Here is a 24947-nt window from a genome sequence, read left to right on the forward strand (position 1 = left end):
GTTAAAACATATAATAAAAATATACCAAAATTCATTTCGAAGAAATGAAAGTCAATTATCTTTGGATGGCCGTAGGTAAACAAAATTTAAATAGGGATTAAGTATTTTCTTTGTACAGTTAGTATGATAAGGAAGTGGTTATGTGTGTGGACAATGAGACCGGGTTAGGGAACAATTGTATTTAGAAATTTAAATGAATGTAATCTCCTTAAAAACCGATTGGCATGTAATTAGTTTTAGGAAATTTCTAATGGTAGGAAAAGTTGGTTTTGAATCTGACATTGACAATTTGGAATTTAATTCTTTTGGAATCGTTGTCAGTGGACTTTCATAATTTTTTACATAATTTAATTTTACGGTAGAATAATTTTTTCAACGTTACTGTTTAGTGCTGGCCTTTAAACGAATGTGATTCTAGACGATAGTTGTTAAATGATCGTCAAGTCGAATAGTGGTGATCTCTGAGAGTCTCCTGAAGTAGTAAGGCAGATAAATGAATAGCTGTGAGTTTGTTGAAATAAGTGTCCTGACGGAGGCTCATCACGTAAAGCATTGTAAGTTATATTGTTCTACTTATATTCCAAGAGTCACCTTTGCATGCCGGAACGAGAAATAGATTCAGTTTATTGAGAGGAGAAAAGTCTAGCATTGTTTTTTGAAAGATACGTGCATCTGTAGGGGGTCATTGATGACAATAGGCTTGCAATAGTTTGTTGCGAGATTGCTGACTACATAGGGGGCTGCTAAGAGTAAATTGTAGGCGACCAGAGACAAGAATTTGGACAACTCATCATCCTCCGAGAGACAGTTTTATTTTTTTTGTAGAATTATTCATAACGCAAATTTCAATAAGTACTTTAGATAGTGGTAGGAGTATTTCAATAATCAGAATAGGAGATATTATTTTTAGAGGATATTTTGAGGGTGAATTTATTTCAATAGATGTTTTTGTACCATATATGTGTTTTATTCCGTTAGTCTTTGACCTTATTTATCATATGTAAAGCAAAGGAGATATTGAAGCACGAGAATATAAAACCCTGAGATTAGAGCATTAAATAGTGTGATTAAATCATAAGTGCATCATTAAAATTAAATTTAATTAATTAATTAATTATCTAATCAATTGCTTTGAGCACACCGATCTTTGAATATCACATTAACTGGAGCCCAGAACGTGGTGGCCTAAAAAATATCGCAGCTTTGCATTTGATGGTAGGGAAAGAGATAAGGAATAACTACAGGTGATCCAGAGATAATTTGACAATTTTTCCAGGTGTAAAAATATTTTTGATTTATGGATTGATCGTAGGTAGTTGATATTTACTGCTATTGAATTATTTAATATTTTTACCAATCGTACATTTGATATTTATTTTGAAATTTACTGATTGCATATTTGATATTTGTGGCGAAAATTTATTAAATTTGGGGAGAAATATTTGTCGTGTTCTGCAACTTATAGAGTGTTGTAAAATTTCACATTTTGGCGGGGACAAAGAAAACAGTAACAAAAAGAAACAACATGTCGACCACAAGGAGGCAAAGCAAACTGCAAGAAAGCAGAGAGAATAACAGAGAAGAGGAAAAAATTGTTGAAGAAGGATTGGGTAATGAAGGAGATACAACGATTATGGAGAGAAAAGAACAGGAATTAACAGGAATAGAGAAACTATTGCAACTGATGCAACTCCAATCACAACAAATGGATAGAAATCAACAGGAAACAAAAAGGACAATGCAAGAAAATCAACAGGAATCAAAACGAGCCATGGAAGAAACACAACAAAAAATAGAGAAAAATCAACAGGAAGCAAAACGAGCCATGGAAATAACACAACAAAAAATGGAAGAAACACAAAGAGAAATATCACAGAGAATAGAACAGAAATTGGAAGAGAATGATGGAAAATTGGAAAAGCGTTTGGAAAAATATGAAAATGAAGTGAAAGCCTGTTTAGAAAAAGTTAGAGAAGAAACAGAAAGGAAACTGAAGATGCAACGAGAAGAAATAGAAACTAAAATGAAGGATATTAAGACTGTGCAGAAGATGGAATTAGAACAGTTAGAAAGCAAATTTGAAAATGCAATACAAGAAGACAGGCGAGAAATAGAAGAAAAATTTAAGCAAAACGAAAAACAAATTGCGGAACTCAAGAATCAACAGAATTGAGGAGAAAGAAGGGAAATGATTATCCTTGGTACAAGCGACGCGAAAATACAATTTGGAGGGGATATTAGAAAAACACACCCAGTACCATTTGTTAAAAATTTGAAAACCAAATTGCAACATATTAGATATTTTGACGACTGCAAAGAAACAATTAGAAACCATCTGAAAGAAGGAGCAGCGTTATGGTATGAAAGTAAAGAAGATGAGTTTGAAAATTGGACAGATTTCGAAAATAAATTTCTCAACTATTTCTGGGGGAAAGTTAAACAGAGGGAAATCAACCAAGAGCTACAGAATGGAAGATATCACGAGAAAATGGGAATATCGGAAGAAAGATATGCTTTGCAGATATATAACAATTCCAAATATCTAGACTACAAATACTCTACCGAACAACTGGTAGAAATGATAAGCAGACATTTCGAAGAAACGCTGGAGGACCACGTGATTTTGAGAAACTATCAAGATATTGATAGTTTGTGCCAATTCCTTCAAGTAAGGGAAGCAAAAAGAAGAGAAATGCGAAACAGAAGACAACATGAACAATATAATGGACCGGCAAGAAGGTATCAATCAAATTATGACCAGAGAAACCGACATGCCCAATCAACAAACGAAGATAGGCCGAGAGAATACCAAAATTACAATAGACAACAAAATTATGATAACAGGAATCACGCAAAAAATAGAACATATGAAAATCACAACAGAAACAGAGATGCACAAAATCCTCCGACGAGGAATACGAACGAACAAAGGGACGGTAGAAACAATCAGAATTTCCAACGACAAAATAGAAGGGAGATGAATCATGTAACAATAGAAAACGAGGAAGAAGATGTATGCAATGAATCCAGACAGGATTTTCAATAAAGCATCCACTGAACAAACATAAACAACTCTCCGGTATATTTTGTCATCCGAGAGAGTTTATACAGTTGGCGGGAAATGAAAGACAAAGTTCTAATTCAAATTTAATATTCTTAGATGCATTTATAAAACATAAAGCGATTAAAATTTTGATTGATTCTGGATCGGAGATATCGTTAATCAATAAGAAACTAGTAAAAGAATTAAATTTGGACAGATTTGTGTATAAAATTCCTAGGGTTGCTTTAGTGGGTGCAAACAACAAAAAATTGACGACAGTAAATGAAGGTTTGGGAGTGCGGATCAGAGTGGGAGACAAATACTATATTATGCAATGTGTGGTGATCGAAGATTTAAACCATGATATGATAGCGGGAATTGATGAATTGAGTGAAAAACATATCACCATAAATTTTTCGGAGAATAAACTGGAAATCAGAGCAGAACCAGACAACATAGAAGAAGAAATGGAAATAGATAGGAAAATAATTGTTGAAAAGATAAATGAACAGGAAAAACATAAAGAAATCAATATGACTGTAGAGGAAAAACAGAAAGTACAAGAAAAAAATCAACCAGAAAAAAAAAGAAGGAAGAAAAAGAAGAAGAGTTCAAAAAGAAAGAAGGAAAACAAGGTGGATACAAGAGAAAGACAGGAAATCGAAGGTACGGAAGAATTGTCGGCAATCGACGATAAAACAGAAAGGAAGCAGGAAGAAAAGGAAGTTCTCATAAGAGAAATGAAAGCAGTAGAAACATGGTGCTCGGGATACCAAATGGAAATTGAAGATAAAAAAAAAACATAAGAAGAAATAAAGGATGAGGACAGAGAAGAAATGGCAATAATGGACGAGAATCCAGAATTTTATGAAGAAATATTATGGACAGTGAATACATGCGAACAAAATGAGGATGAAAGAAAATTAAAATGTGGAGAAAACATGGAAAAGGAAGTAGAGAAGATTCTAGAAAATTATGGAGATTTGATTAATGAAGAAAGCCGAGTGGCTAAAAATTATGAACATTCTTTTAAAGTTAAAAACTTAGAAAATTTTAAATCCAAGACATATCCAATCCCGTATAAATACAGGCAAAGCGTCGGACAGGAAATTGAAAAAATGATCGAAGACAAGGTGATAGAAAGATGTGACTCTCCATATATCAACCCGATAGTATGCGTTAAAAAATCGAGTGGTGATTTGCGATTATGTTTAGATGCAAGAAACATTAATTCACACACAATCGCGCAATACGAAGCGCCTTTGAACATCGAAGCCATATTTGGACGAATCACAGGGTCACACATTTTTTCCAAAATCGATTTGAAACATAGTTTTTGGTTAATACCTTTGGCAGAGAAATGTCGAAATTATACCGCTTTTTCGATCGACGGAGTGATATACCGATTTAGGGTGGTACCATTTGGCCTACAGAGTGCATGCGCTGCTTTGGTTCGCGCATTGAACACAATCTTAAATAGGCATGGAGAATTTGTTGTACATTACATAGATGATTTATTAATTTTCTCACCAGATATAACAAGCCATCTACGACATATTCACACTGTGCTAGAAGAACTGGATCAAGCGGGATTGAAATTAAATATTAAAAAGTGTCAGTTTTTCCAAAAGGAAATACTGTATTTAGGATTCAAATTAGACACAAAAGGGATTAGTCTTGCAGAAGATAGAATCGAAATTATAAATAACTACGCTAGGCCAACCAATTTAAAAACATTGCGGGGATTTTTGGGAATGGTAAACTATTTCAAAAAACTAATACCAGACATCAGCACAAAAGAAATACCGTTGATAGCATTACTTAAGAAAAATGTTAGGTGGAAATGGGGAACGGAACAAGAAATGGCTTTCAAAAATTTAAAAGGAGCTTTCTCCACAGCTGTAAGAGTACACCACCCAAGATATGATCAACCTTTCATTCTCCGGACCGATGCTTCCATAACAAAATTCGCAGGGGTGTTATCACAGATCCAAGACGATGTAGAGGTGCCAATCTGTTTTGTCTCCCGTGTAACCAAAACATATGAGAGAAAGTACAGCGTTACTGAATTAGAGTTCGCCAGTGTGTTATTTTGTGTAAATAAATTACGGTTTTACCTACTAGGGGCAAAATTCACCATTGAAACAGACCATGCAGCTTTGATACATATAATGAAAAATAGGCTGGTAAATAATAGAATTCATAGGGGCATTCTTTTACTTCAAGAGTATGATTTTGAATTTAAATATATCAAAGGAACTGACAATATCTTGGCTGATGCGTTGACGAGAGATGAACAATTCCGCAAAGAGGACCACAAAACTCTCCACGTTGGCATGAACATAATGAGAGAAGAAGCAGGCTTATTTTCTTTGGCTCATATCAGGGAAAATCAGGAACAACTGGATGAAAGAGAAAAGCAAAGGGTCGAACAAGAGGATAACTTATATTTTAAGAGGGTCGATGGTAGAGAACTATATGTAATCAAGGAACAGATGGCAAAAGAAGTTTTAGCAAAATTACACTGTGACAACGGACACATTGGAAGCAGGAAGGTGTGGCTTATGTTCAGGGAGAACTACATTTGTTGAAAGGACTATACAATAGCCAAAGAGATGACTCGAAATTGCGAGACATGCCAAAAGTGTAAAAGTAAGAATTTCAAAAACGAAAACATCACAAAAAACGTCATAGCTCGGAAGAAACTGGATATTGTAGCCATTGATATGTTGAGCGATTTAATAACAACAACACAGAGGAATAAACACATATTAGTTATGGTGGATGTTTTTTCAAAGTAATTAAAACTGTACCCATGTAGAACCACGAAAGGAGCTGAAATACTTCGGAAGATAGACGATTTTATCGAAACAGTGGGAAGACCAGACAATATTTTGTTGGACAATGCAACATACTTTAGGAACGACCGTTTTAAAGGGGAATTAAGAGAGAGAGGCATAAATACAAAATTTGTAAGCATCCGACATCCACAGAGCAACCCATCAGAGCGTTTTATACAAGAAGTCACAAAATTTCTAAGAATTGCTGCGGAAGAACATCATCGACATTGGGACAGAAAAGTGTTTGAAATAGAGACGTATTTGAACTGTGCACCAAATACGGTTACCAAGGAGACGCCTTTATATGTAATGAAAGGAACAATGCCTACGAGACCGTGGGAAGACACCGCCCCCAGACAATACGAAGAAGTGATCGAGGTGGTTCAACGAAGATTGAGACGAAGTGGAGGGAAATATCTCCAAAGGCAAGAGAGGACCCGAAGAAGAAGGCCGGTTACATTCCAGAAAGGGGATAAAGTTTTAGTGAGGGCACTAAGGGTGTCCAATTTACAAAATGGTATTTGTGCTAAATTGATGCCGGTATTTGAAGGTCCATATAGGGTCAATACGGAAAATGGGGTAAATAGTTATGAATTAGCGCATATAGAGACAGGCAAGATACGGGGTATTTTTAACATTCACGACATTTATAAGTATCATGAGTAGAGTTTGGTGACATAATGGAATAATTTGATCCTAAAAAAAACTTGTGTCATTTAAATAAATAACAGAGTTTTTCGGCAAATCAAATGGCGGGGAGTTGTTAAGATATGTAAAATTTGAATTAATATGGATTCGATCTTAATATTTTAGAAAAGTTAAAACATATAATAAAAATGGTCCGGCACTGATATCGAATAAGCACACATGCGTTTTGATCGATCCTGACAAATAGTAAATTTAACTTACAAAAACCAATCATAGTATCCTTACACTACGTTAACATCAAGTATAATAGTGTTAGTTAAGTGTGTATAGAAAAACATTTTCTGTGAGTACATATTTTTCTATTAATAAGTATTTCATAACCAAAGAATTTTATAAAACCGTCAATAAACAACACCAGTCATTAATCGACACCAATTTTTTGTCTTTAAAGACAATTACCAAAATCCGAAGCGGAACAGGTCCGTACTTAGGAAAATCAAATGGTGTTGAGAAATGGAATTCGACGTCACTAATAATAGCGATGAATCATTATCGCAATCCACATCACAAAAACCTTTATCTTACTCTGATGCAGCTAGTAGACAAAAAGAAACAATCTATCCATCCAAGCTACAAGCAGTAGTTTTTAATTCTCTCAACGATGTTAAATTAGAAGAATACTTGTTAGCGGTAGGAGCTTTAGTTAGTCCAAAACACATTATTTTTTCATCAAGAATCACCAACAATCGTATCTGTATCTATTTCTCAACCAAACAAGTCGTAGATGAATTTTTTTCAAACAGTAGAGGTTTCATCACTGTAAACAATACACAAATTCAAGTCCGTAGACTAATTACTCCAAGTGAAAGACTCCTAATATCCAATGTTTCTCCCACTATCCCGCACAAGGTAATAGAAAACGAACTACTGCTCTTAGGGCTAAAACCAACTTCATCAATGTCATTTTTGCGAATAGGAACCAACAATCCTGAATACAAACATGTACTCAGTTTCCGTCGACATATTTACGTATCTCCACCCACAGGTCCAATTCCCGATACCGTTTTAATAACTCATGAAGATACTACAAATCGAATTTTTTTGACATTAGACAACTTATGTTTCATTTGCAAACAACATGGCCATATTTCCAGTAGTTGCTCAGTAAATGTAAATCACTCAGAAACAGCTGTCCCAACTGCTACACTTTCAAACAGAAACGAACCTAGTACAGTAACTTCAACAGAAACGACTGCTATTACACCTTCAACAACATGCACTTCTACAAACATATCAAATAATTCAACGCCACTAACAAAAATATTATCTACAACCAACCTAACACCTCTTGATACATCAACTACAGATAATACAATGCCAGTGATATCTAAACCAAATATATCCACCTCATCAGCCCCCTCACCTCACATAGTCATAACTAACCAGCCTTCATCTTCCAGTCTAAGCAATAATTCTTGCTCGGTTAATGAAAATAAAGAGAATCCAGCACCAAAAGAATTTAGCGTATTCAACGAAGAAAATACATCTAAATCATCCTCCAAACGAACTGTATCTGAAGCAATATCACCCCCGATTGAGACATCAGCTAGTGACGATGTATTTTCAAAGCCAACTCAGAAACAAAAAAGAATAAAAACAAAAATATCAACAATACCATTAGAAACGCTAATGCAACCAATTAAAGAATTATTCAATTCCGAAAAGCAAATATTAACTTTTGAGGAAACAGTTGATTTATTTGAAAACGCTCATGGAACAAAAGATGTTATCAGCGTTGTAAATAAATATACAGTAGACATTCTAGGATTTAAAAAACTCATAACCAAAATTCATTCATATACATCCGAACGCTCATTAAAATTGAAATGTACAAAGCTTAACAAAAAAATTACGAGACAGCTCACAAAAGACAACTACGAGGATGAAGAACCTGACACGGATACATCGACTGAATTATCCCAGGAGCTGAACATTCAATAATTATAACTATAACATTCAACAAACTAACAAAATTTTCTAAATCCTATCATATAAATACAGACGCTTCTAAAACATCTACTGGAGTTGGGGCAGCTGTCATTACTCCAAATAGTACACTTGAGTATAAACTACCATCCTTAAGCTGTATACATACTGGCGAGCTATACGCCATCTATCAATCTCTCGTTCATATTAACTCCAGTAATATATCCAATGCTCTTATAATTACCGATTCCCTCAGTTCCATCCATACCATTAACCAACTGTACACGAAGCATCTAATTGCTTTCCTAATTAAAAAAGAACTAGCTACCATTCAAAACAACAACCATATTGTACAATTCCTATGGGTTCCTTCACACATTGGCCTCCAAGGAAATGAAGCGGCGGATCGGACAGCCCAACAAGCCAAGGACAGTGAAACCGCGAGTGAAGTGAGAGATGTAGTTCTTAATGATTTAAAATCATTTATTAAAGTGAAAGTCAAAAATCTGTGGCAAAACCAGTGGGACAGTTCAACTTCAAAACTTCGCGAAGTGAAAACGCTTGTAAAACCGTGGAAATCTCAAATTCACAACAGAACTCACCATGACATTGTTACTCGCCTTCGTCTAGGACATACCCGACTTACCCACGGACACATAATTGGTCACACTAATCCCACTTTATGTGAAAACTGTAATATCCCACTAAGCGTTAAGCATGTACTTGCAGAGTGTCCAAAATACCAGTTGCAGAGACAGAACAACCACATCATCGGATCAACAAGTGAAATCTTAGGAGAAAATTGTAAAATTGAACACTTGGTAAAATTCCTTAAAGATATCAATGTATTTAACAAAATCTAACATCTGTAAATAAATTACCTTATGTATATGTATATGTCGCTAATAACCTCCGAGGTTGATGCGACTATTTTGTAAAATAAAAAAAAAAAATATATAATAAAAATATACCAAAATTCATTTCGAAGAAATGAAAGTCAATTATCTTTGGATGGCCGTAGGTAAACAAAATTTAAATAGGGATTAAGTATTTTCTTTGTACAGTTAGTATGATAAGGAAGTGGTTATGTGTTTGGACAATGAGACCGGGTTAGGGAACAATTGTATTTAGAAATTTAAATGAATGTAATCTCCTTAAAAACCGATTGGCATGTAATTAGTTTTAGGAAATTTCTAATGGTAGGAAAAGTTGGTTTTGAATCTGACATTGACAATTTGGAATTTAATTCTTTTGGAATCGTTGTCAGTGGACTTTCATAATTTTTTACATAATTTAATTTTACGGTAGAATAATTTTTTCAACGTTACTGTTTAGTGCTGGCCTTTAAACGAATGTGATTCTAGACGATAGTTGTTAAATGATCGTCAAGTCGAATAGTGGTGATCTCTGAGAGTCTCCTGAAGTAGTAAGGCAGATAAATGAATAGCTGTGAGTTTGTTGAAATAAGTGTCCTGACGGAGGCTCATCACGTAAAGCATTGTAAGTTATATTGTTCTACTTATATTCCAAGAGTCACCTTTGCATGCCGGAACGAGAAATAGATTCAGTTTATTGAGAGGAGAAAAGTCTAGCATTGTTTTTTGAAAGATACGTGCATCTGTAGGGGGTCATTGATGACAATAGGCTTGCAATAGTTTGTTGCGAGATTGCTGACTACATAGGGGGCTGCTAAGAGTAAATTGTAGGCGACCAGAGACAAGAATTTGGACAACTCATCATCCGAGAGACAGTTTTATTTTTTTTGTAGAATTATTCATAACGCAAATTTCAATAAGTACTTTAGATAGTGGTAGGAGTATTTCAATAATCAGAATAGGAGATATTATTTTTAGAGGATATTTTGAGGGTGAATTTATTTCAATAGATGTTTTTGTACCATATATGTGTTTTATTCCGTTAGTCTTTGACCTTATTTATCATATGTAAAGCAAAGGAGATATTGAAGCACGAGAATATAAAACCCTGAGATTAGAGCATTAAATAGTGTGATTAAATCATAAGTGCATCATTAAAATTAAATTTAATTAATTAGTTAATTATCTAATCAATTGCTTTGAGCACACCGATCTTTGAATATCACATTAATATATATATATATATATATATATATATATATATATATATATATATATATATATATATATATATATATATATATATATATACAGGGTGTTTCTAAATTCATGCGACAAACTTCAGGAGGTGATTGCTCATATGAAATTAATATGGGTTCTTCCTATAACAAAATTTCCTCAGCCCAACCCTTAAGGGTGATATCACCCATAAAAGGTGGTAACTAAAATTGAGTTTTTATTTTTTTTTTTAATTTCAGTAAAGCTAGAAACTTAAAATTCTGTAATTTTCGTGCACTCGCAAAGGACTAACCACGTGTATTTTTTCAATATTCCTGTTACATTATACGGGGGTGAAATTAGTAACCCTTACTTTATTTCATATCAAAACTTTTTTTTTCGAGACGAAGTTGTATGAAATAAAATTTATCTTAAAATCCTTGTTTTATTTAAAACTTTTTTTTATTCTTAAATTTTTTTCACAAAACCCATAGCTGCAGAGAAAAAAAAATAAACATCATAATAGCTACAGAGAAAAAAAATAAACATCATAATTTATAATTTTTTTAATAAATTGAGTGGAAAACAGTAAAGATGTAAAATGTAATACGATTCATAATAAATGCTGGAAATGACCACCTCTAGCCAAAATACATGAACGTAGCCTACGTGTCATGGATTGCCGTACACGTTCAAAGATTTGAGGTGTATTTCTTATGGTGTCACACGCTATTTGAATACGATTCTTCAAATCGTTGATATCAACTGTGGGTGTCGTGTAGACTAGTGATTTAAGGTAACCCCAAAAACAGAAATCACAAGGATTTAACTCTGGAGATCGAGGAGGCCAATGTTGGGGCCCTCCTCGGCCAATCCAACGGTTGGGATATGTTACATCTAAATGTTGCCTAGCAGTCCGACAGAAGTGTACTGGAGCACCATCGTGCATGAACCACATGTTTTGTCTGATATTCAGTGCGATGTATTCAAGTAGTTCAGGGAGATCATTTTGTAGAAAACTGGTGTAATAAATTCCATTTAATGGCTGAGCCAGAAAATGTGGCCCAATTAAGTTATCCCCTACTATACCAATCCATACGTTCACTGAAAAAACATTTTGAAAATGGTGCTCTATAATCTCATGGGGATTCTCGTCTGCCCATACGTGATTATTGTGAAAATTTATGATAGCTACTCTTGAAAAATGTGCCTCGTCCGTAAACAATACATTATTTAAAAATTGAGGATTTTGTCGCATTTCGTGTGTTAACCATTCACAAAATCTAGCTCGTTGAGGAAAATCTCTAGGTAAAAGAGCTTGAACCCGTTGGATGTGGTAAGGATATAACTGCTGCTCTTTTAAAACTCGCCACACAGATGAATGGCTGATATTTAAGGTGTTGGCAATTATTCTAGTTCTTGTTTCCGGGTGTACATCAATTTAATCTAAAATTGCTTGTTCTACCATTACATTTCTAACTGTCCGGAAACGACCAGTACTGTTTGAATTTCTTTTTAACATTCCAGTTTCGGATAAGCGGTTGTGAATACGTGCAAATACGGAATGATGAGGCGTTATTCGTTGCGGATATTTTTCAGCATAAAGACGTCTAGCTTGTCGACAATTACCATTTGCCATACCATACACAAAATGCATGTCGGCCATTTCAGCGTTTGTATACATGTTATAAAATAAACAATACACAGATAATGCAAAAATAACAACCTACAAACTTACAAGTAAACTTCGATTGGTAACTACCAACAACAGTGTTTGACATCAGTCTACTAAAATTTGAATAAACATTAAGTAAACACGGTAAATGTCGAAGTGACAGCAGCCTACTATTCTAAAACTTTGTAATTAAAAACATTAAGGTAGAGGTGGTCATTTCCAGCATTTATTATGAATCGTATCACATTTTACATCTTTACTGTTTTCCATTCAATTTATTAAAAAAATTATAAATTATGATGTTTATTTTTTTTTCTCTGCAGCTATTGGTTTTGGGAAAAAATTTAAGAATAAAAAAAAGTTTTAAATAAAACAAGGATTTTAAGTTAAATTTTATTTCATACAACTTCGTCTCGAAAAAAAGTTTTGATATGAAATAAATTAAGGGTTGCTAATTTCACCCCCGTATATGTAATAGGAATATTGAAAAAATACACGTGGTTAGTCCTTTGCGAGTGCACGGAAATTACAGAATTTCAAGTTTCTAGCTTTACTGAAATTAAAAAAAAATAATAAAAACTCAATTTTAGTTACCACCTTTTATGGGTGATATCACCCTTAAGGGTTGGGCTGAGGAAATTTTGTTATAGGAAGAACCCATATTAATTTCATACGAGCAATCACCTCCTGAAGTTTGTCGCATGAATTTAGAAACACCCTGTATATATATACATATGCTTTCTGTTGTTTTCCGGGTTTGACTCCGCGTTGAATATCTCGCGTATCATTCAGCGCGGAGTCAAACCCGGAAAATAACAGAAAGCACATATAGCTCCCGCGGAAACTTCAAGTGTAACATATATATATATATATATATATATATATATATATATATATATATATATATATATATATATATATATATATATATATAATATATATACTGTAGAATTGTTTTTTTAAAGAAATTCAAAAAAAATTAAATTTATATCAATAGACCATAAGACCATAGTTTTTAATCACCCTGTATATGACCAAAATTGTATAGAATTTAATTTTGCTATTAAACAAGTGTTTCGCAAAAATGAAAACGATTAGTGATAATGATTCGACGAAATGGACGGGACATTAACAAACAATTCGGTGATTAGAAAGTGGACAGAGCGTTGACGGGAACAATGACGTTGCGATCAGAAACCATCTTAAGTATGAGGCATGTCTATGGTTTGACAGTAAGGAGGAAGAATTTGACAGTTGGCAACAGTTTGAACAAAAATTTTTAAACTATTTCTGGGGAAAAGTTCAACAAATGGAAATCAACAAAGAATTACAAAATGGGAAATACAATGATCGGATGGGTATCTCGGAAAAAACATACGCATTACAAATATACAATAATGCAAAACATTTACAATATAATTATTCGTCAGAACAATTAGTCGAACTAATTGCAAGACATTTCGAAGAAAAGCTAGAAGACCATATCACATTGCAAAATTACAAGGACATAGATAGCTTGTGCCAATTCCTACAAATAAGAGAATCACGTCAAAGAGAAAGAAAATCAAGAAGATCGCAAGAAGATTACAGACCCCGAGAAACACAGGATTACCGAGATAGAAGACAAAATAATAGGAGGGACTATACAAGACGAGATTTTAATCCCAGGAGGGAAAACGAAAATAGAGACAACGGAAGAGAAAATTATGAACAAAGAAATAGGCAATGGAATGAGGACAGAAATCTAGAAAACCAGAATAGAAACACAACACACAAAAATCAAGAAAACAGAAATAATGGTAGACAAAATGAACATGGATATCGAGAAAACCGAAACAGATCAGATAGACCAAGAGCAAATAGAAGAGAGGTAAATAACACCCAGACAGAAAAATATGACGAAGAGAGACATTACGACGAAAATATAAACAACGAAGAGGAACCGGCTTCTTTTCACGAAGGCGCTCACTAGAAAGAAAAACCCAAACAGGAATTTTTTGTCACCCGAAGGAGTTTATAAAACTGGCAGCAAACAATAAAAAAGGAAATGGAGTAAATTTGAAATTTGTGGATGGTTTTATCAACGAAAAATCAATTAAAATTATGATAGACACTGGCTCGGAATTAACACTAGTCAACATAAAATTAATAGAAGAAGTTAATTTAACAAATTTAATTTACAAAATATTAAGGGTGAGCGCAAATAAACGGATATTGGCAATGATAAATGAAGGCATATGGATAAGGGTAGGATTGGATAAGGAAATGTACGCACTACAATGTGTGATAATGTCGAATATGTCGCAGGACATGATTGTAGGAGTGGACGAATTGACAGAAAAATACTTAGCAATTGAGTCCAAAAATAACCAGAAGAAATTCACAGAGGAAAAAGAAGATGAACGGGAAATCTTGAAAAAAGACAAGGAACATGAAAAACGGAAAATTGATGATTCAGAAAAAGAACAAACACTGGAGGTGAATGTGGCAATGAAACAAGGACAAAGAAGAAAGGGAAGAAGGTGGCAGAAGAAGATAAAGGAAAATGAAACTTGGGACTCCTCAAAAGAAGAGTTGAGCCCAGAAGAAAAAAAATTGAGAGTAACAAAAGCAAAGGAAACCTGGGATTCCCCAGAAGAAGAGTCGAGCCCAGAAGAAGAAGAAGACAAAATGAAAGTGACAAGAGAAAATGAAACATGGGATTCCTCAAAAGAAGAGGTGAGCGCAGAAGAAGAAGAAAAGATTAAATTAACAAAAGAAAGAGAAAGGAAACAAAAAGGGATGCATTTAAATTTAAGAGACTATGAAAATTTCAGAAATGGAGAACATAAAATGGCCCAAAAACAGGCTCATGATGTTTGGAAGAAAAAGAGAATGAAGGAAATAGAAGAAGAAAATCAAAAGATCAGAGGGGTGCGTAACTTTCCCGATGTGTACAAATATCATGAGTAAAGGAAGGAAGGACCCATAGGAAATAGTTAAGGTAGGAAATAGGAAATAAATTAGAATAATGAAGTAGGTATACCGGAAAATTGTTTTTCCACCTACCTCTACCGAAAGTATACTTTTCCGGACCTGATTGTAGGGAGCAAAGTTGTACTTTTCCTCCCTAGGGAGGAAAATATTTTTCCTCCCTAGGGAGGAAAAGTAAAAGTGACGTCATTCATGAAATATAACTTATTGACGCCCTGTACAATATCTATTTTCTATTACGTAAGTATCTATACATTTTAACGTTTATTTATAAAACACCCAGTATTTTGCAGAATGGTAAAAAACAGTAAATTGTTATTTTGATTTAACAATGTTTACATTAATAATTTGACTTATATTTGACAGTTGACAGTTATATTGTACCTACTTGTTAGTTTTAATTTTAATAAATTTTGTTGGTTAGTTACATAAATAAATTAGGTAAAAATGAAAAATGACTTGTTATTAATTTGAGGAAGGTGGAAAAACCATATGTATAACATGGGAGTAAAGTGCCTTTTCCTCCCTTGAATGATTACTGCCCTCCGCTACGCGTCGGGCAGTAAACTTCATTCTCGGGAGGAAAAGTAGCACTTTCCTCCCTTGTTATACAAATAGCTATTGCTTCGAGAAAATCGGTTGCAGATGCAAAGAATTTTATCGAATTCAAAAGGCGGGGATTTCGTTGTAGAATTGTTTTTTTAAATAAATTTAAAAAAAATTAAATTTATATCAATAGACCATAAGACCATAGTTTTTCATCACCCTGTATATGACCAAAATTGTATAGAATTTCATTTTGCTATTAAACGAGTGTTTCGGAAAAATGAAAACGATTAGTGATAATGATTCGACGAAATGGACGGGACATTAACAAACAATTCGGTGATTAGAAAGTGGGCAGAGCGTTGACGGGAACAATAACGTTTTTAAGATCTTTCCGGGAAGGTTTTAATTTGGTAAACAAATTGTATTAGTTCTTAGTTGCAAAAGTAGAAAGTAGAAAAGAACTAATTATGATATTTCTTGAAATTTGACAAATTGGAAAAGTTATGTGGAAGAATATTTGGTTTCTTAAGAAATAAATGGTTTGAGAGAGATTGTTGTTGATTGGATGGAAAATATCGGGAGTAGGGATAATGAATGTTGGAGTCTGGATTTGAGAGAGAAATAAGGGGTACTGTGTAATGAACATCGATAGAAGGCAGTCGAGTTTTTTAAAAATGTGTAATCAGTGTAGAGTGTTGTGATTAGCCTTGGAGAGCAGAATCAAGTTGAAACCAAATTGTCGACCGGTTGAAGAGTAATTTTCCTGGTCCGAGGGAGATTCCTTTGTTTTGTCTAGAACGAGTAGCTGATTATTATCCTTTTGTGCACAAGATATCGAGCAAGGAAAACTGAGTAATAGAATTCGAGCAAGTCCTGTGTGTTTTTCTTGGAAGCAGTTTCGACGAGAGGGACTTTTTCGCAACATCCAGAGAGTACGTGTTGGGAGAAGCAAGGACGGCGCAATCTAGAAAACGAGGGAGTGAAGAAACAAAAAAGGTTAGTCAAATCATTTGTCGGAATGGAGAAGATTTGTTTATATCAAAACCATATTTGTTCATTTGTTTATTGAACATTTTTTTAACGCAATTAGTCATTTCAAATTTGAGAAATCAATTCAAAAGAAGAAAAGTAAAATTCATTCAATCTAGTATGAGTAAATAAGAAATTAATTAAATAATTTTTTTTGTCAAAACAAGGAGATATCAGAGTTAGAGTTTAATTTATTAAGTTAGAGATTGTTGCAACAAAGTTAAATTTTAGTATTTTTTGAATCATATGTACACGGCTTATTTGATAAAAACAATAGATTACATTTATATGATTTTTAGTGTTTTCAATTTCCCTGTTTCCACCCTGGAAGAAGTAAGCAACTAGAAATACTAGAAGCCACAGATCACAGGTATTGTATCAAATACAAAATTAGCCCTGAGAATAAAATTGATTGGAAAATTTAGTTTGAATTTAGTTGTTTTTTACATAGGCAGTAAATAAGATAATTGAATAATCAATTAAATTAAGAATTTATTTTTAATTAAATGTATTTACCAATTTTAATATCTTGTAAATCCTCTTCCTCTAGAATATCTCGGACATGCTACCCGTGGAGAGAGATGCTTCAACTTGCTTCAATTAATTATGCAGGGAAAGATTAAAGAAAAAAAAGCATAGGGAGACGCAGAATATCGTGGCTGCGCAAGCTGAGAGAATTGTACGGGTATACATCAAATAAACTTTTCAGAGCAACCGTCTCTACAGTCCGAATAGTTATGATGATTGCCAACCTCCGTTGCAGTATTGACACTCAAAGAAGAAGATTTTCTCTACGGGCATAGATGCAAGACCGGATTTGAGCTCTAATACTGATAACAAGTTGATCAATAATTTCCAGTGGCAGATTCTCCCATTCTCTACAGGCAATTGTCTAGAAGGATTTGTTCTAGCATGAACAGCTCTGGAGAGCACATCTCATGCATGTTCAATGGGGTTTATGTCTGTCGACATCGCAGGCTACCCAATACGGCGAATACCTTCTGTCTCAAAATAGTCGTTAACCTCTTGAGTCCTATGTGGACGAGTGTTTTCATCCAAAAATTGAAAATTTTCACCCATAGCTACTCGCCATAATGTCACATGAGGTTTTAAAATCCATGAGATGTACCTTTGTCCTGTTAGGGTCCCGTCAATAATCACCAATTTCGTGCATCCTTCTGCCGAGAACATAAAACTGCCACCAGCGAAAGGAAGTATGGGACGGACCTGAACTAGTTGTGTAGCTCTTGTTGGCTCTCGCCAAACACGAGTTCACCGGCTATCCCTATTTAGACGGATTCTGGTCTTGTCTGGAAATAGCACAAAATTTCAAAACTGTTCAGGGAGCTGTATTGAGGCTATGCAAAACATGCTTAGGTTCTAGTTGAGAAAATCTTATTGGTTGACGATTCATTAAACCTGACTCAAAATTATTTTTCTTATTGTAGTCAACGAAACTCTACTGTAGCATACCTGAAGTATCTTTGGAGAATTGGTGCAGATATGAAGAATTCTTCCGATTGGTAATTCTGACATATCTCTTATGTTGTTCACTAGTAATTCGGGGTCTACCAGAGCAAGTTGTATTCTGCATCGAATTTATCTTCAGGAACCTATTCTATGGAGACCGGTCCTGCAAGTGACAACAGAAGTTGGTTGTTTTTGGTTTCGTAATTTTTTTCAAATTACTGGAGAATTACAAGACAGAAAATTCAAAAGAGTTTAAAAAAATAATGTTAAAAAGTTAGTGCATACAGGTGTGGTGAATAAAGGAAAAAGCAGCAAGCATTGTATCAAACAAGTAAGATCCAACTATTTTTAGCATGCTATATTAAAATCATCATTCAGTAAAAATGATAATATCTAGTGCGTTGGCAGGAAGAAGGAGAAGGGGAAGACCGAAGTCGAACATAACCAACTGGAAAAGGAAAGCTAACGATAAGCGAGAATGGAAGAGAATAGTACACCAGGCCATGGGCCTGCTAGACCTGTAGTGCTCATATATTACTATTATTATAATCTATTCTATATACGTGAGCCGGCAGGCATGGTCCCTGTTGCGGAAAATTGGAGGAGCTAACCAGCTGGAATCCAGAGAGTCTAAAATGTCTCCTAACAAGGTTGCCTCCCATATACTATCTCTCTCCAGAGCTTCACGAGATCAAACACACACTACCAACGTGAAAAGAGACTTAAGGGCATTAAAACAAACGAACAGAACGAACTCCGAATATTTATCAAGAATACTTATTTCTGAAATCACATATGCGCTGAAAGAAATGAAATCAGGTAAAGCACCTGGGTTTGATCGTATCGATACATAGTGGTGCATACACGAAACAGTGGCTTGCAATGTTCTTTGATGATATACTTCAGTCAGGTAACATTCCTTTCTCACTTAAGCGAACAAAGATAACTGCAATTCCGAAACGGGCAAATCACACGATAAGCCAGAAAACTACAGCCCCATAGCTCTGCTCAGCATAGTATATAAACTACTAGAAAAGCTTCTCCTCAACAGAATTAGTCACAGGATACTAGAAAACATCCCCATTGAACAAGCTGGCTTCCGCCCTCATCGAAGCTGTACGGACCAAGTGCTGTCATTAACAACTTTTATAGAAGCTAGTTTTCAAAAGAAATAAAAGACAGTCATAGATCTAACAGCAGCATATGATACTGTTTGGAGACAGGGATTAATATATAAACTGGCCCGTATTATCCCCTGCAGAAAGATAATTAACCTCATTGACAACATGCTGACAAACAGAGCCTTCCAGGTTATAATGAGAAAGGAGACGAGTTAACAGATGAGACTTAATAATGGCCTTCCACAGGGTTCTGTCCTTGCCCCCTTACTTTTTAGCCTCTATATTGCTGACATGCCTGAAACTGAATCTCGGAAGTTTGGATATGCTGACGACTGGACCCTTGCAACAAGCCACCGATCTTTAGAAACTACAGAAGTCACTCTTACGAATGACCTATCCATCCTTAGCGAATACCTTAAGAAATGGAGACTACACCCAAGTACTTACTACAAAAACTGAAGTATCAGCTTTTCATCTCAACAACAAGCTGGCAAACAGAGAATTGCGAGTGTATTTTAATAACAAGCTGCTGAAACACAATAAATACCCGAAATACCTTGGGGTTGCTCTAGATTACTTACTTACTTTCCGTGTCCGGAACACCAACAACTTTAAATTCTGTATTTCCAATGGTTAGCCACATAGATGGCCCTGTCATTTGCTATAATTAGGTCTTCTTCTGTGCAGGTCTCTCCCATCTCTGTGCATGATAGTAGATGCCGGCTGGTCTGAACCGCGCCACAGTCGCAGGTATCGTCCTCCTGGTATCCTAATTTTTTCAGGTTACTAGCACAACGTGAAACGCCGGTTCTTAATCTGTTTAGCGCTTTCCAAGTCGGATACGGTAAATTGTGTCCAGCAGCCATTTCCTCTGAGGGAGGAAAATGTGTCTCGGTAGCTGACGCTTGCCATAGGTGTATTCGGCGCGTCTCTGGCGCTTCGGAGATGGATCTTGATGTTTTCAGGAAGCTTTTCCGAGATATTAGTCTGCTTGGCTGAGTTTGGTGGTCAAATAAGGGGTTTTTCTTCGGTACGTGTCCTGCTTTTTTCGTTCTTCCTCTGACGTGACCTTCCCCCGGATAGATGGTGGAGCAATTCCAGCTATGGGGTATACCTCTTCGATAGGTGTCGGTTTCAGGCAACCCGATATTATATGAACCGTTTCATTTAGAGCCACGTCGACGTTCTTTGCCTGAGCAGAGTTTGCCCATACTGGTGCTCCAAACTCCGCGGCCGAAAAACATAATGCTAAGGCAGAAGTGCGGGGAGTGTGTGGTTGTGCTCCCCATTTTGTATTAGTTAGCTTGCGAATGATATTATTTCTGGCACTTACTTTCTTCTAGACACCTTGACAGTGGTATCGATAAGACAGAGTTCTATCCAGACGGACGCCAAGGTATTTTGACATCTCGTTGTGTTCCAGCATCTGACCACGCCATTCCACCTCCAGCGGCCTTCGGGCATGCTTGTTTCTCAGGTGGAAAGCACATACCTGGGTTTTTGTGGGATTGGGTTTCAGATCGTTTTTATCGTAGTATAGAAGCTAAGTCTCCCAGGGCATCTGTCAGTTTCACTTCGACTTCATTGAAGGTTCTTCCCTGAGCTGCCACAGCTGTATCAACAGCGTAAATAAATTGCCTTGTTTGATGCTCTGTCGGACGTTAGTTGTGGTGTAGTGATCAACGGAAATACAATCAATAATTTGAGATACGCTGACGACACAGTGATATTAGCAGACAATCTTACAGATCTGCAACGACTGATGGAACGCACTAACCACTACTGCAACAGCTACGGACTTACATTAAACCTCAAAAAAACTAAATGGATGGTAATAACAAAAGATCCACACGCCAGGAATGATTTGGTTGTCAATAACACGGTTATAGAAAGGGTATCCTCCTATAAATACCTTGGAGCTTGCCTGGATCATACAGGCGATCAAACAAAAGAAATAAGAGCAAGAATAGAAATAGCTAGATCAGCATTTAACTAGATGAAAATATTTCTCTGTAGTCGTGACATAAATCTTGATCTGAGAGTGCGTAGGCTGCGGTGTTATATCTTCTCCACTTTATTATACGGAGTTGAGTCATGGACCATCAAGATGGGCAGCATTAAAAACATTGAAGCTTTTGAGATGTGGTGTTACCGTAGAATGCTACGTGTATCTTGGGTGGACCACGTGACGAATGCCGAAATTTTACGTCGGATCGGAAAAGGATGTGAAGTTGTACTTACTGTTAAAAGAAGAAAGCTTGAATACTTTGGCCATGTTATGAGAGGTGACAAATACTCGCTGCTGAGACTGATCATTCAGGGTAAAATCAGGAGTAAGAGAAGTATCGGTAGACGCAGAATATTTTGGTTAAGAAATCTGAGGGAATGGTTCGGCTGCAGTTCCATCGACCTATTTAGGGCAGCCGCCAGTAAAATAAGAATAGCTGTGATGATTTCCAACCTCCGATAGGAGACGGACTTGAAGAAGAAGAATGGTGTATGGGTTGGTCGTTGGTGTATATGTTGTATAGAATCGGCCCGAGGACACTTCCCTGTGGTAGCCCATTTTTTTGGTCCCTCCACCGACTGTGCTTGGACTGGAGCGTTACGTAGAAGCGTCTATTCTGGAGGATACATTTCACTAACCTTTTTAGTCGGAAATCCTTTGTAGTTTCATAGAGTTTTGCGAGTAGCTGTTGATGGTTAACTGTGTCATAGGCGGCAGTTAGGTCTATGAACGCTACTCCAGTGATTTCCTTCCGTTCAGAACCATTTTCAATATGTTGGGTGAGATTAAGAATTTGACTGCAGCAGCACTTTCCGGGTCTGAATCCTGCTTGTTCTGGAATAATTTTAGTCTCCACATATTCTGCGATCCGGTTCAGTATCATTCTTTCAAAGGCTTTGAAAAGGTGGCACAAGAGGGACACAGGTCTAAAACTCTTTGTATCCGCCGGATCCTTCCCTGGTTTTAAGAGGGCTACCACTCTAGCTTTCCTCCAGATTTTGGGGATTTGTAATGTACGGATGCAGCAATTCATCATTTTACGAGCCACTCTATGGTTTTTAGTCCAAAGTTTTTATTTGTTCTGTTCGTATGTCGTCCAGGCCAGCCTCTTTATTATCTTTCATTTGGTGGATCGCGCCTCTCATCTCCTCTAGACAAAAAGAGACACCTAGAACATCTCTTTCTTCGTCGATATTCCGTTGAGCTCTCACCTTGTTCTTTCTTGATGTCGTCTTACCGTTCATTAGAAAACGATGAGCTATCTGATCGGGTGTGACTTCTGTCATGTTGACTGCCGGAGCAGCGGGATCGTTGCCAAGATTCCGAATCAGCTTCCAGGCACGTCTGCTGTTTTGTTTCATGTACAGACTCGTGACCAGCTTGCACCACCTTTCCGTTTCCTCCCCAGCCTGTATAGTCTCTTCCGAGAAAGGGTCTTCTTCATATAGCTGCTCGTATCTTTTAAGTAGGGGTTTAGATTCTTCATTGAGCCCCGCTATGTACCCAGTTCGACAACCTCTAGGGATAAATTTCCGTGATACTTGCTTTACGATTTCTACAAATTTATTGTATGAACCAGGGCAAGATTCTAGGTGGGAAACTTCTTGATCCAATGTTTTAGTGAATTTTTCCCATTTTGCTTTAGTAAAGTTGAACCTTCTCTTGAAAGGAACAATTTCGTATCTGATTGCCGCGTTGAAAATAAAACAAAACAATATGGGGTGTTTCATTAATAATTGGAAATATTTTTACTGTAGATTACTTGGCTCAAAATATTAAGGGTTAACCCAAATCACCTATTCCCAAAATGCTTTCTGGGGGAGCTATTTTTTTTAAATACCTCTAGAACACTTATATTTAGAAAAACCAAAACTCTTACATCTATTTATCTTCTGGGCCTCGATTTTTGACTCTTCGCTTCGTTATCGAACGTATTCGTTTCGTATACTAAAGAGATACGAAGCGAATACGTTAGATAACGAAGCGAAGGGTCAAAAATCGAGGCCCTGGTCTCTTGGTCCAGAGATAAATCGATTTTATAAATTGAGAATTTGTGTAAGGGTAAGGCAACGGTTACTTTATTACATACTTAATTTTTTTGTCTTTGACTTTTAAGCATTTTTGACACTGGATTATTAAATCGTGAGGCATTCTAGTACTAAAAGTTACTCTTACTTTAAGTCGGTAAGATACACCATTTTCTAGAAAAATCGATTTGAAAATGTTTCGTTTTTGAATTTGAACAAAATTTGAAAAAATTTTCAAAAAAAAATAATGGTGTATTTTACCGAACTAAACCAAGAGTAACTTTTAGTTACTAGAATACCTCATAATTTAATAATCTAGTGTCAAAAATGCTTCAATATTAAAGACACAAAAAATAATGCTATACTTAAAATAACCATTGACCTACCCAACATGGACGCATATGACCGGTACTAGGAATTCGCAATTGATGAAATCGATTCATTCCTGGAATAAACGTATCAGTTTTCGTTTTTTGTTTTCACAGTTTTTTTGAAAATTTTTCTCAAATTAAAAAACGAAAAAATTTTCTAATCGACATTTCTAGAAAACGGTGTATCTTACGGACTTAAATCAAGAGTAGGTACCTTTTATTACTAAAATATCTCACAAGTTAACAATCCAATGTCAAAAAGGCTTAAAAGTTAAAGACAAAAAAGTTATGGGATAAAATAAATGCTGCCCTACCCAAAACGGACGCCTTTGACCGGTACTAGAAATTAACAATTTATGGAGTCGATTTAGCTCTGGAAGATAAATAAGAGTACCAGTTTTCATTTCTCGAAATAAAAGCGTTCTGGAGGTATTTAAAAAAACTAATTACAAACAAGACGACTTCTTCAGAGAGCTCTAGCTTCTTTAGGAAGCATTTTCGGACTAGGTGATTTGGGTTAAATCTTAATATTTTGAGCCCAGGAATCTACAGTTAAATGATTTCCAATTATTAATGAAATACCCTGTATATTGAAACATTTAAATAAATTGCAAATTGCATAATACAACCTTAGAAACTAATAAGTTCTGCGTAGAACACCCAAATATAGATAATAATAATAAACCGAATAAACCTCTGCACGGGCGACATTCCAATGAGATCAGCCAAGACTATGTCGACAATACAGCGTCAAACTATTGGTTGACATTAGGAAAGATGTTCCCTTAAACGGAGGGTTCATTACTGGACATTAAGGATCAGGTTATACCAAACAGAAATTACCTGAAATATATTATCAAAGACCCTCAGGTTCAAAACGACAGATGCCGATATGGATGTCAAGCCCAAGAAACCATCCAACATCTTACAGGGGCTGCACGCATTTGCTGCAACTGAATACAAGGAACGACATGAGGCAGTGGGAAAAATCCTTCATCAAGAGATAGCTATCAAGCTGGGACTTCTCCAAACGGACCATCTCCCGTATTATCAATACGTCCCTGAGAGTATGCTTAAGGATGGCAACAACACGCTATACTGGGACCGCACTGTG

This window comes from Diabrotica virgifera, chromosome 10, assembly GCF_917563875.1.
Source record: "Diabrotica virgifera virgifera chromosome 10, PGI_DIABVI_V3a".
Lineage (NCBI taxonomy): Eukaryota > Metazoa > Arthropoda > Insecta > Coleoptera > Chrysomelidae > Diabrotica > Diabrotica virgifera.